The following is a 14,192-nucleotide window of genomic DNA, read 5'->3' as shown; positions in this document are numbered from 1 at the left end:
AAATGTTTACATTTATCTTAATATCTTCAGTTTCAATGTTCTTTTGCAAGAGTTACTTGTACAAGTATATTACTCACTGAAATGTTAACTCTAAATGGAATTTTAAATTCCACAAAATTCTTCTCTAGTGTAACTCCACTAAAATCAATGGGAGCCTCACTGGGATGTAGTTTTAATCCAAGATATTCTCTTCACAAAAATGAAACTGTTCAAGAAAACTTTATACAAAAAATGAATCTTTTCCCACTTAAAAGAGAAATGTGTAGCACAACAGTAAGCCAGTGAATTCAATGTCATTTATATCTGAACAATAATCTGTGTGGCTACTTTTCATTTGATTTTATCAGAGTTGCAGACATGAATTTATGGTCATGTTTAGACACCAGTACAGAGAGAGAGGAGGGGGGTGATAATTTTTTCATTATGGTTTTACAGCACAGTTATTACAATACACTCATATCACACTTTCAGCTTCTGCACAAATATTTGCAAATTAATTATTACTTTGTGAGGTATCATCCTTGTTTAATTTTTAATACAGTGGCTTTTCATAACCATGAAAATTGTGTTTCCTTGGTTCTATCCATCAGACTGTACTGTACAAACCAGGAGAAAGTTGAGGCGCTTGACATGCAAAGGTTCAAGGTCATGCAAATGGATTCTACTCCCATAGCTTCTCAATAAAGCACCTGGTTGGAGCACACAAGGGACAGTGGCAGTCATAGCCTTATTGTAGGCTGAAAAGAGATGTTTAATGGAGGGAAAATATTGATTTGGGGGAAGGGTAAGGAATATGGCTGTGATATGATGGAACAATGGGTACAGGAAGGAGAAAGGAGATCTTGAAATGAGGTCTGAATTTCTGAACATTTTGGTCCTCCAAAGTTCATTCATCACTGTGTTTTAGGATAAACAACCTTTTGTCAGGTTTCAGAGTGGTAGCCGTGTTAATCTGAATCAGCAAAAACAACTAGAAGTCCTTGTGGCACCTTAGAGACTAACAACTTTATTTTGGCATAAGCTTTTGTGAACTAGAACCCACTTCATCAGATGCATGGAGTGGAAAATACAGTAGCAGGTATATTTATACATAGTACATGAAAAGATGAGAGTTGCCTTACCAGGTGGTGGGTCAGTCTAGGAGACACTTTAATTATCAGTAGAATACCAAGGGAGGAAAAATCACTTTTGTAGTGATAATGGGGTGGCCCATTTGAAACAGTTGACAAGAAGGTGTGAATAACAGTACGGGGAAATTAGTATGGGAAAATTAGGTTTTGTAATGACTCATCCACTCCCAGTCTTTATTCAGGCCTACTTTGATGGTGTCCAATTTGCAAATTAATTCCAGTTCTGCTGTTTCACGTTGGAGTCTGTTTTTGAAGTTTTTTTGTTAAAAATTGCCACTTCTAAGTCTGTTATTGAGTGACTAGGGAGGCTGAAGTATTCTCCTATTGGTTTTTGAATGTTGTAATATCTGACATCAGGAATTACACCTGGTAAGGCAACTCCCATCTTTCCATGTACTATATATAAATATACCTGCTACTGTATTTTCCACTCCATGCATCTGATGAAGGGGGTTCTAGCCCATGAAAGCTTATGCCCAAATAAATTTGTTAGTCTTTAAGGTGCCACAAGGACGCCTTGTTGTTTTAACCTGTAGTCAGTACTATGGCTTTGTCATGTTAACTTTCACTTTTCTTGCAAGCTCAGTTTGAACCCTCTATATCAGATGAGGCATATCCTCACTTCTCCCCCAATGAGTACCAAAAATCGCTGCTTTATATTATGATTGTTTGAAGTTTGGGGCTGTTTTATATGTTCGAGGCATACCTAGTTATTTATATACATGGTCTATTTCATTTAGATAAGGTAATCAGTGACTTCTTTCATCCAAGAGATATCAGATTACCAGGACAAGATAGATTTTCTCATAAATTTTCTTGAAGGCAAATATTGATGACAATGCCTTTTAAAATCAGGCTCCAATTTTTGTTTTCTTAAAAATTAAATGAAAGTAAATAAAAATATATTAACAAACCTTTCCCAACAGCAAATGCTCACTACAGGCTAGGTTTTCAAAGGTTGTGTATGTCTAGGTTTTCCATTAAATAGGGCTCTTGCATCTTTTGGTATATAATTTGCACCTATGAAGCATTTTAACAGGAGAGCACAACGGGACTATGTGATCTGATCTAGATTAAAATTGCACTTCCTTGGATGGAAGAGCTCAGGAAAAAGTGCCTTTCTGTGCAATTATTAAGCTTCTCCGTAACGGGTTTTGGACTTTCCAAAGAGTTTGTCACAGTATTTTTCTACTGTCAGTCTGTAGCGGTAAGCAGTTCACAATTGTTTGCTGTACTATATTTCTCATTAGCCCCTTGGTTTAAGAAGCAGAGAGAGGCAAACAGGCACTCTCTCTCACTTTGCAACAGGGCTTTGCTGGGTTTGTTTAGAGTCCACTCTTTGACATAAACCGCTGTCAATTGAAAACAATACAGAAATGGCTGGAAGGTGCAGTTTGCAGTCCTTATAATGATGGGCTGGTGCTGGCTATGCTGCCATACTTAGACTGGGAAAATAAAAGCAGTGGTACTCTCCCAAACTCTGCTCACAAGGTTCTACTCAGAGTAGATTGTGCTAATCTCCCAGATAGATAGTGTGCGTTCTCTGCTAGGTTCCAGTCCTATGTCATCCCTGCTTCCTGCACCAACTAAGGCACAGTGACATGTGTAGATGCCAGGGTTATATGATATGTAAGCTTTAATTAAAACAAGTTATACTTCTAGCCCTCATGACTGCAAAGAAAAGTTTGAAAACTTGACCCAGATGTAACTGAAGTAGTGATGTCTTCCTGAGTCTGCAGACAGCCAGTAGAGAAACAGAGAGGAAGCTACTTGGACCCATATCAACAACCAGAGAAGACTAGAACCCCACAGGTCTGCTGCTTAGGAGAGATGAGATTCCTGTTACCACTTGCTAGGGGAGATGGAGTCTAGATTCTTCCAGGCAGTTGGGAGATGAATGGGACAGCCCTAGCTCCTGCTGCTAAATCCTCTGGTGGGGGGTGTAGTTGTGGGGGGAGCTGTGGGGCCCCTCCTCCTTCCTGGGAGAGAGAGCAGGGAAAAAATAAGCAGTAGTACTCTCCTGAGCACCATGCATTTGTGATGCCAGAATGAGCCAGCATTCACAGCAGATTGTGCAAATCTTTATAATATGATCATCCCTCCCTCTCTTACATGCTTTGATCAGCTGTGAAATAGTCAATAATACTATTGTATCTGGAATGCCAGACTGAGTCTTGAGGGCAGTGGTATTCAGTTACATTTTCTGGTGGGTTGAAGAAGGCAGTGTTCAAATCTTAGTGGGTTAATGGCACAACTACGTCACCTAACAGTGAGGATTGGCAACCTATGGCACACATGCCAACGATGGCACGTTGGCGGATTTTACATGGCATGCAGACTGCTAGTCTAATTGGGGGCACATTCTGGGATGCATTTCAGTTTAGTTTCCCTTTGTTTACCATTGTGCCATGTACAGGTGAAGTCTGAATTTCAACTAACCAAAAATCCTGATTATCTGAATGAGCAATGTGTCCCCCATGCCCAATTGGGTAATGAGGCTCTTTGGTCCCCAAGGGTTGAAAGAGGGAGGGGAAATAGGTACAGAGGACAGGAGCCTCCTTATTACTGCCTGAGTGGGAGGAGCAAGGAGGAAGATGGGAGAGACCCACAGGAGAAGAGGTGACTCTCCCATACCCTGCTCCATCCCTGCTTCTCCCTCCTTGTGCCTGTCTCCTGCTCCCAACTGTTGGCTCTACTGTAAGGATGGACAAGCTACCTGGCTCTGGCTCTGCCCTGGGCTCCTGGCAGCTCCAGCACCCGCACTTACCTTCCAAGTCCCAACTGCAGCATCCCCACAGACATACACAACCTTTGAAAACATAGTCTTATTTCATGTTGTGAAGTGAGTAGTTGCTTAGCACCTCGGCACCTATGTATGGATTTGGAAGACAAATTTTAGATTTGAGGTTTACAATTTTTTTTCTCTGGACTGTAGAGGAGAAGAACTAATTGTAACCTACTGTCTAAGAAACTGGTTTATGTTTGGAGGAATTCATGAGTGCTGTAGAAGTAGAGGTTTCCAAGCCTCCAGGAATACATCCAATTCATGGAGACTCCAGGCCAATCCCTGAGGGCTGGAAATCCTATGATCTGGACAATGACGAGCTTGGGGTGCTCAGCACCCCTAGTGGGAGAGGACAGCATGACTCAGAGACAAGAGACAAGTTTCAGTTTTGAGCTAGGGAGCTGAAAGAGAAGCGGAACAGCTGAGGGAATCCCTGATTAACTCCACTCCCCACAAAGGGAGTCTTTGAACTGCTGTGGGATCTAGTGCGTGAGTCAGGTTCTTCCAGCCTTGCAAAGACCAACATCCAAAGTGGCAGAGATGTGACTTAGTGTGGTCTACTGAGAGCCAGCCACGACCTCCACAGGACTCCAGACCAACAAGCCAGGAGAGGATGCAGCCCCACTCAGGGGCAAAGACACAAGAAGGGAACCCTTCTGGTTTAAGCTGTCCAATATTCACAGAACAGTAGCACTTGCCTCCGGACTAATTTTCAGTAGCCATCTGCTTGTGAAGATGCCAGGGAAGGAACTTAGGGTTGGGAAAAATGTGGGAGGTGGGGAATAGGTTGATTCCTTAATGTTTAGTACTTATTAGTTAACCCTAATCCTGTCCTTCCCAAGATCCTATTTTCCGTCTCCCAATAAAGTTCCTCTATGTTACATCATTATTTCTGAGTGTGTCATTTCTTTGCTGGGGTTTGTATCGGTGTACTTTATTGTTTCTTGTGTAGTGGGTTTTATACTGTTGCCCTTAGTATAGGAGAGCACACCTTGTGTCTTGGGCACAGAGAGGAGTCACTTTGTGTGGAGGCATCGGAAAAAGAACCCTGGATCCAACCCATGTGAGGAGAGGGAAGAAGCCACTCTACATAGCAAGCACCAGGGAGAAGGCTTGAACCACAACTTGGGCTGTGGGAGGGAAGGAGCTACATGTCTTTTATGCTTTACACTACTTGCTTAAGTTGAAGGAACCACATGGGCACTTGGATCCAAATAACTGAGTTTACTAAACACATAGAGCACACAAGGCATAGCTACACACATACAGTGCAGCTTTGGCATGGTTCTTGTGGCTTCAGGAAGGCAGAAAATAGTGAGGGTTACTAGAAAGCTCACATATTATTTAAAGAGATACTACCCAACTTCTATACACTACAAATATTAACAGTTTAATCATCATGGGGCATCGGTGCTAACAGCACATACAGATAGATGCATGTACTTCATACCTCAAAACTTTTGCTTTAGGCTGTTTGCAAACTCAGGGGGACTTCACTGTATTGGTTCACACCCAGTTCATTTTTACAGTTTTATAAAAAAACCCATAAGTGGTAGAAACATTTATTTCTTTAAATGAAAGCTGGGAGACTAAAGAACAAGATGGGAGTCTCAAGAAGGGTACCAATTTGCCAACCCAATCTGACCTAGTTCAAGCCAGGATGATACTAAATCTCAGATTTCTTTGATTTGAGTATATCTCTGATATTATTAACATATGCATTTAAAGGGGTATATTATTCTCACACTTTGGCCAATATCTGATTGATGTCCTTTGTGAAGAAGCGTATAACCTTCATGTTACTAAGAAGGATATTTTAAAGCTACTACTGACTGCATTACTCTATTTTAATATGGCTCTCCAGCCTATATGAAAGCTGTGTAACTCCTTAAAACCTGTGAAGGATGTTTAGTACTGAGGAAATTCACAGGAATGGTAACTGCATCTATGTGAGTTGGGGGAAATACCACTATTTTCTCAGCAGGCTTGGAAACCTCTACTTCTACAGCACTCATGGATTCTTCCAAATATAAACCAGTTCCTTAGACAGTAGGTTACAGTTAATATCATTAGCTCTTCTCCTCTACAGTCCAGAGAAATTTTTTTGTAAACATCATATCTAAAATTTGTCTTCTAAATCCATATATAGAGAATTTAAATAAGAGACAATTTTTCAGAAATGCTAAGCAATTAGTCACTTCGTAACACAAAATAAGTACCTCTGAAAACCTGGGCACTTTTATTTAGGTCCTTAAATATGGGTCTAATTTAAGGCACCCAGATTTGAACATTTTGGAAGCTTCTACATCATGGAGCTAATCATGTGTTAAATATATAGTCTCCTCCTTGGCTCTGATCCTACAACAAAGCAATAAATGGGAGCTTTACTAAAGACTTCAACAAGAGCAGGACCAAAGCCTTTGAGATTAGCAATAGAGGTAACGTTGTGTGCGTCTACAGGTTTTGACTTCTCCAGCCCTGTACCTTCCAAAGTTTCAAATTTAGGCCTCTCTTTGCAATGGGACATAATTATTCTCAGATCCATGTCAAATATTCTTCCTCTAGGTTTGTTATCACTGGTTCCCTGCATGGAAATCGTGCTATATTTACTATTCTCTTTATATTATTGCCCAGTGGGAGGACAGCAAATAGCTACATGTGGAGGCTATTTTTCCTATAGTCATAGTAGCATTAGCTTATTGAAGTAGCAGGTGCCCTTCCTGATATAAAAGTTTTCAGCTACCACTTGAGACCCTAGGTGTTTGTAGGTTGCTGTGCTCCAAGTGCTTGCTTTGGAAAATTTTTGAAGGAAGCTGGCACCCTACCCTTTGGAACTCCGGCAAGGGAGGACTCTGCACAGTGGCACTGATCAGAAACATCACTTGCCTCAGACTGTAGGTACTGCAGGTAGAGATCTTGTTTTGAGAAGGCTTTGCTTATTGGACTGACACTGACTGGAAGAAGATTAAGACCAAAGTTAACTGTTTCCTGTGTGAAATATTACAGAGCCATGTCTCTGTTGCGTAATTTGGCCAAAAAGGTCTTGTCATTCTCACAGTGGTCCACAGAGCACGCTCTAAATTAGCTTAGAAGGCTGCTTTGGTCCTCCAGCCAAAGCAAACTTCTCCTTTTCTAGAATCACCAAGAATCCAACACAAAATCCCCTAAACCAGATAAATAGTCTCTTCTCTTGGGACTTCCCATCTCTCCTTAGTCAAATGTTATCATGGTCATTCACTCACAAACTCCAAGGTAGAATAGCTCAGGCACTGGGGAGCCTAATCCCACCTTCTACCACAGACTATACAGAGGAGCAGCCACCCATTCTGGCCTCTTCTCTGCTTTCTCATCCAGAAGCTACTACCTACCACAGTCCCTTCTTGCAGGTCTCTTCCCTTGGCTGCATCAGGGCATCTCATAAGCACAGCCTGCTCTCTCCAATCCTCTTTTCTCATTAAACCACCAGCAGCTTTAAATATTCCTGCTTAAATATTCTTCCTTCTGCTCCTCAGTCACATGACCCTTCTCAGTCAGGTCACATAATCACTGAAAATACCAAGGAAGAAACAAATGGGCCTGGATCTGCACTCTTCTTAAAGATCCAGCTCACTGTAGGATATTGCTAATGAATTATGGTCCTCTATGTGCTGTTACCACATCTGATCATTACAAACTCTAATTCTTCTCTCCCTAGGAAATTTAGAATAAGTGCATGTGTTTTTCTGAGTTGAAAGCTGAATTAAATCTGATAGGAGAAGAAAGCAAAACAGCAGCATTCTTAAATAATTGTTTTAAAATGCTGTAACACACACATCAGCTACTTTTGTTATCTAGATAGGGAAATGAGACATCATTACATGTCTGTCTTCTCTGTGCTATTGAAAAGCACTTGTGGATAATTTATTAGACACTTTAGTAATGTATACAGGTAATCATGGTAATCTTATGGTTATTGATTTCCCTTGGTCTTTATACAAACCCTTACATCTTCTAGTTGTTTTGCAAGGATTGCATCTTTGCAGATATGTAATATTTGGCTATGTGAAGTGTGCATACTATGGTACTCCTTAAATTTCTATCAAAGTCCATGCTTTAATGATATAAATTATCTCAGGGTTCAAAGCATATTTTGCAAGGATTCTGTCTAGCTGTCAAAAGCTTTACTGCTACACATAAAAAATATGGAATTATATCTGCTAGGTTGCGGCACTTAAGGAGCATCAGGAGTGTGTGTTCATTAACTTTGCAACATCAAATATTCATTATATTATAAATTCTTACCTCATTTTCTGCCAGTGATATTCCTTTAAGTCCTAACACTGTCAGACCTCTATTCTTCCCTTTCTTCTCCTTTGGATTTTTGCATATCTTGATGGAAAAGATGGTAGGTTCTATCTGGCTTCTAGATTGTGCTGTGCACCCTCTTTCCTTCTGTTAAAATCCAACCCCGCTTCTTGCATGGAGGGTAATATCTTAAGGGCAGTTTAAAACACTAGGTGGGGCACTATGAATGTGAAAGATGAAGATGATGATGGGGGTCTACCCATGAGTTACATCAGTGCTTGCTTCATGGGAAAGTTAGGTGTTAGTAGAAAGCAGCCCTAGCCTATATATTACAGTGCATTGAATTCAGCATTATAACATTTACACAATGAGAAAAACTGTGGTGAATTTAGCATATTATGTACAGTACAATTAATTGCTGGCCAGTGTCCCATTGTAAATCTATTAACTTCTCCTGTATGAAACCACAGCACTTAAAAAAGAATCTAGGAAACTACCTTGAGGTTCAATTATTACTGATGATTTGTATTACAGTATGACCTAGAGGTCCCAGCAAAGATAACTCAAAGAGCCCCTTTGCGTTAGGTGCTGTACATACTCCTAGAAAGAGATCATTCCCACATCAATGATCTTACAATCTAAATAGGCTAGACTGGTAAAGGGTGGATAACAATATTCTCTACCTCATAAAAACATATTCTAATATCCTGAAGCTCAGGTGCTGATTAATGGATATCCGTGGAGCTATGCCATCTGATTTACACCAGCTGATGACCTGGAGTATATGTCTACTCTTCTTTGACATGGCTTAAAAAGTTCACTCAGGGCATCCTCTTGAAGGCACACTTAAAAGAACATCTATTACTAGCAGATTTGTTTGCTCCTCACTGGCCAGCACACAGGGAGTGCTTGACTTACAGTCTCCGTACCATGGGGACCTCCTTGTTTTAAGATCATGACAAGGCAGGGAATTTGCATTACTATAGTTCAGATCTGAACATTCATTAAAGGTTTCTGACTGTATCATAAGGGTGTTATGAACACAGATGTGGAACTGGAGCATTTGTTTGGAAAAGAGGCCTGTGACAATTTGATGGGAAGTTGTCTAAACCAGGCAGTAGGAAGCGCTGAGAGAGGGATGTGGCACTCACCCTGGATGTGAGAGAATTGGGGTTGATTTTCACTCTAGCTGATGTGGAATTAGGATTTGAATTTGGGTCCCCTCTGGCTGAGTGCCTTAACTACTGGCTATTGGCTATTCTGGGGTGGGTGTTTCTCACAGAAACCTAGGATTAGAAGGAACTGCAAAGGTAATCTAATCTAACCCCTGCCAAGATGCAGGATTTGTTGTGTCTAAACCATCCAAGCCAGATGGTTATCCAGCCTTCTTTGGAAGGCTTTGGCCATTATCTGATTGTGGAAGACCTTCAGCAAAGGCACTTCCATCACCTCCCTAGGCAATCGACTCCATTGCCCTACTGTTCTTACAGTTAGGAACCTTTTCCTGAGATCTCCATCTATTCTGTTGAAGCTGTTCCACTGCATATAAATAATTAAACATTCATTGCACCAGAGAGCTAGAATTGGAATAACTCTATAGCCCAGTGGCCAGATCAATAATCTGGGAGATAGGAGACATAGGTTTCAGTCCCTCACATCAGTTTTCTTATTTCCAATAAAGTTATAAGCAAAAAACTGCGCCCCCCAATATCGTAACGCTAATTAGACTGATTTGTGATAAAGCTATCACAAACCAAAACTTCACTGTGTGCATATTAATTAATGGGTTATGTCCAAGTTATTGTAAAAATTGTAAGTGTTGTCAACAGCTTTCACTATGTTGATTTACCCTGTACAATGCAAGGTGCTGATTTGAATGCCATGTACAGGTGACAGACAGAATAATTATAAACCAATTTGATTTAATAAGAAAAATGACATTAGAATATCTACTGATTACTGCAACTGTGGTATGTCTATATGTTGCAGTAATAGGTAATGTTAAAGATGAGAGTTAAGACTGAGGTAGTTATCTGTCTGAGTCTTTAATCACATGATCACATACTATTTTTTCCAAAGAACGCTTCCTCATTCAGTGCACAGGAAAAGATGGATGGTGCTCGCTTACTGAGCAACTATTCAATATTTTGTTTTCTCCTTACGGATCTGTGTGTGGCCCTATGCCTTATTTACTACACACTGTCCAATCCCTGCTCTGAAGAGAGACTTATTAATTTCCCTATTGGCTTTCTATGGTGCTCAACACTATAGCCCAACTGCTTCACAAACCTTTATTATTTTATCTCTGTAGCACCCCAGTGAGGCAAGGGATGGTATTATCCCCATTTTACAGATGGGAACTGGAGTCATAGAGTGATTAAGGGCAAATTATCCACTAATTTTGGGAGCCCAATTTGAGACATCTAGGACATGATTTTTCAGAGTACTTAGTATTATATCTTAATATATTCAAATCACAGCTCCCATTGACTTCAGTTGTTGTGAATGTTCAGAAATTCTGCAAATTAAACTCCAGTATCTCAGTCAGGAAATGAGGAACAGAGATAGTGACTTTCTGTGAAAAGTTTTGTTAAAGTGACTTACCCAGTAGCACATAGAAACCGTGTAGTTGAAGCAAGGATAGAATCCAGTTCTCCAGGGCAGCATTCATCTACTTTACACATGAGAACATCTCTCTCTCTCTCTTCCTGCAATCCCATGACTCATTTACAAACCACCTTCCAAATTCTACAACAAATGAAGCAGGGATCCTACAGATAAACCTCTTTTTCGTTACATGACCCTGATTCATCCACAGAGCAGGTCCATCCCTGAATGAAGTGGGAGATCTTGTGGAAAAAATTAATATGAGATCATATAAGTAAAGGCTGTATCATAATGCATGCATACAAGGATGTTGAATTAAGTTTCACAGACAACTTTATTTCCATCATTTTCCTAATTTTTGCTCAACTTTGCAACCTTAATAACGTTCTTTTACAGTTGTCTTTTTGTCAATTTCCCAGTTTAAAAAAAAAAAAAGAAAAGAATAAAACCAAATTCCATTATGTGGCATGACCTTGACATCCACATGGGTCATCAGCATCAGAACCACCACACAAAAGACCTCTGCCTCTTGAGCGAAGAGAATAACTGATACCGATACTAGGCTATCACCCTCTACACAGACTCAGATGGGCCATGAGACACTTTGCCAGAGGGTTTCACAGATTTTTGCTGACAGCAAAAGATGAGGCTCAGTCTTGGGTTCCATTCCCAGCTCTGAATGGGAATGTGTTTCAGTGGGCACAAACTCTTCTGCCCTTCCCTCTTCAGTCTGTCTTTCCCCAGCTCCTGTCTATTCTATTTCTGGCTCTTCATCTTCTAGCTCCATTCCCCTCATGTCTCCATTTCACAATGTTCTCATCCCAGTCCCACTGTCTCCTCTGGACTATCTGTCCCAGTCCTTCCCCCAGCCCAATCATCAGTCTCCCTCCCCTGCTCATATTCCCAGTCTTCTTGCTGAGTCAGATTTAGTTTCCCCTTACAGCTCCTCATCTGAGCTGTCTTTTCCCTCCCCAGCCATGCCCACTGGTTTGCTCTCAAAAATTGGAAAACTGTTTTGGATGAAATTTTCCAGAAAAATTCAGCCTGAAGCAGACATCCAGCACGGAAAATTTCAGCCTGAAGAGTTAAAATTTGGCAGTTATAAACAAGTGGAAACAGGATCTTATAATGGGAAATTTCAGGCAAGTATAATAATGGGCAGTGCTACCTGCCCTGCCTATAACATACAGATATAGAGTTCTTTCATAACAGCCCACTTATTTCAATATGCAAACGAGCGTATGAGGCCAGTCAGAAGAAACAGAGCAGCTCCTTCAGAGCAGGTATGTCTTGGGAGCAGATAATGAAAGGAAAGAAAAATAAGGGTTTCATGTGGCTTTAAATGGTTTGTGTATGATATTAGAGCTAGTATGAGGTTGCAAATCCACACTAGAAATCAAAAACAATGAGGATTCCATGTGTCACCTTAGAGACTAACACATTTATTTGGGCATAAGCTTTTGTGGGCTAAAACCCACTTCATCAGATGCATGGAGTGGAAAATACAGTAGAGTATAAATACACAGCATATGAAAAGATGGGAGTTGCCTTACCAAGTGAGGGGGTCAGTGCTAACAAGCCAATTCATTTACGGTGGAAGTAGGCTATTCTCAACAATTGACAAGAAAGGAGGAAAAATCACTTTTGTAGTGCTAATGAGTTCAATGTAATCCAGGTGGCCCATTTCAAACAGTTGACAAGAAGGTGTGAGTATCAACATAGGGGGAAATTAGTTTTTGTAGTGACCCATCCACTTCCAGTCTTTATTCAGGCCTAATTTTAAGTCTTCAGTGAGTGTCCAGGGAGACTGAAGTGTTCACCTGCTGGTTTTTGAATATTATAATTCTTGATGTCTTATTTGTGTCCATTTATTCTTTTGCACAGAAACTGTCCAGTTTGGCCAATGTACATGGCAGAGGGGCATTGCTGGTACATAGACTCATAGACTTTAAGGTCAGAAGGGACCATTATGATCATCTAGTCTGACCTCCTTCACAATGCAGGCCACAGAATCTCACCCATCCACTTCAATAACAATCCCCTAACATATGTCTGAGTTACTGAAGTCCTCAAATTGTGGTTTGAAGACCTCAAGCTGCAGAGAATCCTCCAGCAAGTGACCCGAGTCCCATGCTGCAGAGAAAGGCAAAAAACCTCCAGGACCTCTGCCAATCTGCCCTGGAGGAAAATTCCTTTCCGACCCCAAATATGGTGATCAGTTAAACCCTGAGCATGTGGGCAAGACTCACCCACCCGGACCCAGGAAAGAATTCTCTGTAGTAACTCAGATCCCACCCCATCTAACATCCCATCACAGACCACTGGTACATGATGGCATATATCACTTTGGTAGAAGTGCAGATGAATGAGCCCCTGATGGTGTGGCCGATGTGATTAGGTCCTATGATAGTGTCCCTTGAATAGATATGTGGACAAAGTTGGCACCGGGGTTTGTTGCAGGGTTTGGTTCCTGGGTTAGTGCTTTTGCTGTGTAGTTGCTGGTGAGTATTTGCTTCAGGTTGGGGGTCTGTCTATAAGCAAGGACTGGCCTGCCTCCCAAGTCTGTGAGAGTGAGGGATCGTCCTTCAGGATAGGTTGTAGGACTGATCATCCTGAAGAATGTGCCTCTGTGGTTTCCCTGTGTTCTCAGTGTTGTATAGCGAGCAAGGACCACCATAACATCTAGGCTGTGTCCTATACATGTCATCATAACACTGATCTTTTATGTACTGCTCCTTACTGGCTGAGAAAATGTATGATTAGTTAGATCATATCCTTGCAGTAAGTTATCACAAAATGCCCAACATTAGGACAGGGGTTCTCAACCTTTTTCTTTTTGAGCCTCCCCTCAACATGCTATAAAAACTCCACAGCCCACCTGTGCATAACAATTGTTTTTCTGCATATAAAAGGCAGGGCCAGCATTTGGGGGTAGCAAGCAGGGCAATTGCCCATGGTCTCAGGAGACCTTGTGAAGCTAAGTAGCTCAGGCTTTTGCTTCTGTCCTGGGTGTCGGGGCTTGGAACCACAGGCTTCAGCCCCATGCAGTGGGGCTTTGGCTTTCTGCCGTGGGCCACAGCAACTCTAATGCTGGTCCTGTTTGGTGGACACCCTGAAACCTGCTTAGGGCACCCCAGTGGGCGTAGTCCAGAACCACTGCATTAGGAGAACTAGACCTTTGGAAAGATTATCCTATTTGAGTTTACAGCTTATTAAAAATATCAAGTACTAGAAACAAAGAAAACTACTTGGCCTAATGCCTATTTATATTAACAAGTTTAGTGTATAGCATGACATTTTGTTTACTGTTAAATCACGGTTTCCTGTCTTACTATAGCTACACATAATAAAATAGAAATAGAGAGGTGTATGCTTTTCAGACAGAG

At 41.1% G+C, this 14,192-nt stretch overlaps 1 long non-coding RNA gene across 1 annotated transcript; it reads right to left on the bottom strand.

The window, feature by feature from the left end:
• Positions 1 to 2,933: 2,933 nt before the first annotated feature.
• On the bottom strand, positions 2,934 to 13,924 carry LOC115651967. The gene is made up of 3 exons (XR_004000503.1): positions 13,836 to 13,924; positions 13,537 to 13,541; positions 2,934 to 2,944 (listed from the first exon to the last, which is right to left on the bottom strand). It is a non-coding gene; the product is annotated as an uncharacterized LOC115651967 (long non-coding RNA).
• Between the last annotated feature and the right edge of the window lie 268 nt (positions 13,925 to 14,192).

Source organism: Gopherus evgoodei, chromosome 5 (assembly GCF_007399415.2).
Source record: "Gopherus evgoodei ecotype Sinaloan lineage chromosome 5, rGopEvg1_v1.p, whole genome shotgun sequence".
NCBI classification, from domain to species: Eukaryota; Metazoa; Chordata; order Testudines; family Testudinidae; genus Gopherus; species Gopherus evgoodei.
This window is presented reverse-complemented; position numbering and strand designations above follow the sequence as displayed.